Consider the following 2099-nt stretch of genomic DNA (forward strand, 5'->3'; position numbering starts at 1 on the left):
TGTCCTAACGTTTTTCTGTTCATATGTGGAAGAACATATGTAGGAAATTTATCCTTCTCTACCTATGGATGTCTATCTATTTATCCATCTATCTTGTGTCATCTCATAATAGTATGCAAAGTAATTTGCAATATTTTCACTTAAACGTCCTTCCAAGTTGAAGCCTATACATAAAGTTTATCCTTTTAATGGCTGCATAACAGTCTCTGATAACTTACTGATCCATTCCCTTAGTGAGGGATAGTGTAACTTTTTGTTTTTTAATGTCAAACTCTTTCTGGTGTAGTCTAGGTGGTAGGGATAGAGGGTTTCAGTACAAGAATCTGTAACTTATCCCATTGCAAAATTGCATTCAGGCATCTCCTTTATTTTCTCTTCCTGTCCCCCCGCAGATCTTTTGAGGAAGACTCTTCTTCTGGGTCATTATCTCTTTACTGTTCTCTTGATGCATGACTCCAACAGGAAGATGGTTTCATCCACTTGGACCTCACTGGCATCCAACTTGTTGACATTACACTTCAGGGTCTCTAGCTGCTGGAGTTTGGGGGCTGTGATCATCTTCCCTATTTCTTGCAGCTTTTCCTCCTCTGCACATGTAGACTCTGCATAGATGCATGATGGCTTCTATCCTCTGAGACTTTTCTAGTAGATGCTTGTTCTCTTTGGTTGCAAATTGCCTCCTTTCTATCAGGTTGGCTATGCTCTGGAGTGATACGATATTTTCTGAGAGCATCTTATAAAGCATATCCTTTGCCTCCTTTGCTGGAATCATTGCAAAGTCTTCTACCTGCTTTTGCTCCAGTGTTTCTTTTGCAAAACTAGAAGGAATATTCTGGCATAGCGAGACCCAAATCTCTCCTGTAGACTGACTCCAGAGTGGCTGTGGCTAGGGATCCTTATGGAGGTTGATGACATACATTCCTCCACCACTGTCTCCAGGCTTTCCAATAAAGTCTAGTGGATCATCTCCCAGCAGAGTGAGATAATGATCAAGAACTTGCTTTGAGATGTTATAGCCAACATGTAGGGATCTGACGATCCTACTGGAAGAAAATGGGTGGGTGAAGGGGTCACTTAGAGGGGGTGGTGATCCCAGTCACCATGGTGGGATGGTGGGAGCATGGTGGGATCTGTCAAGGTTGGCCTGCCAATAAATCCTATCATCTGGAACGGGCTCTTCCTTATCTGTGGTGTGTTTTTGTCTCTTGGCCTTGGGCTCCCCAGTAGCTTCAGCCTTAGATGATGTCCTCCTTTTTCTTTTTCCTATCAAGCTTAGTTTAGGAACCAGGTACATGTCCTATTCATTGGTGGCAAGAGTTGGGCAGGTGACAGTGGCCCAGGGTCTGAGTTCTCAGTGGCAGGCACCAATGCGCAATGCTGCACAAAATGTGTGTCTGGTAGGGGCACAAGTGTGTTTGATTCCTCAACATAGTCCATGGTCTTTCCATCCTCCACGGTCTCTGTGAGCTGATCTGCCACTTTCTTCACGATGGCTGACATAGTCATTTTGTTATTCAACAGCAGCTCCTCATCAATCAACTCCTCAGTGTCACTACACAATGTGTCGGCAGTACAGATGTACCGGGTACCTGAGTATTTACAACACCCTGCTGCACTGGCCTTCATTGTCCACTACACCACGGTGGTGCACTTGATTTATCACCAGGTTATGTTGGAAGAGGACACAAAGGGCTCTTTAAAAACCTGGTCCAGTGATGTTCCTGTGTCATGGGCCACTACTCTAGTGGCTGGCTGCCAGTTCTGATTAGGTGGACTCCAATTTTTCCATGATCTCCCCAAAATGCTCTTGCAGAAACAAAGAGCGCAGTTTAATTTCTGCTTGACTCATTGTCCTGAGGGGTCTCAGAGCTCTGGGTCAATGCAACCCAGTGCTGCCGAAGTCCCTGCCGAGAGCCTTCAGCTCTTTCTCGCAAGAGCGAGTTGTTTCTGCTTTTTATCCTATAAACAATATTGTGATAAATGTTCTCAAACACATGTCCTTAAGGATTAATGCTTCTTGTTTCTGTAGAATTAATTTCCAAACCTGGGCTTGCTGAATCAAAGGGAATGGGCACTTGTTCATTTGATCGTTTATTATA

At 44.2% G+C, this 2099-nt stretch overlaps 1 pseudogene; it reads right to left on the reverse strand.

The window, feature by feature from the left end:
• Window positions 1-306: 306 nt before the first annotated feature.
• Window positions 307-1849, reverse strand: LOC109438284 (DNA-directed RNA polymerase III subunit RPC3; annotated as a pseudogene).
• Window positions 1850-2099: the final 250 nt, after the last annotated feature.

The sequence above is a fragment of the Rhinolophus sinicus genome, linkage group LG07 (genome assembly GCF_036562045.2).
Source record: "Rhinolophus sinicus isolate RSC01 linkage group LG07, ASM3656204v1, whole genome shotgun sequence".
NCBI lineage: Eukaryota > Metazoa > Chordata > Mammalia > Chiroptera > Rhinolophidae > Rhinolophus > Rhinolophus sinicus.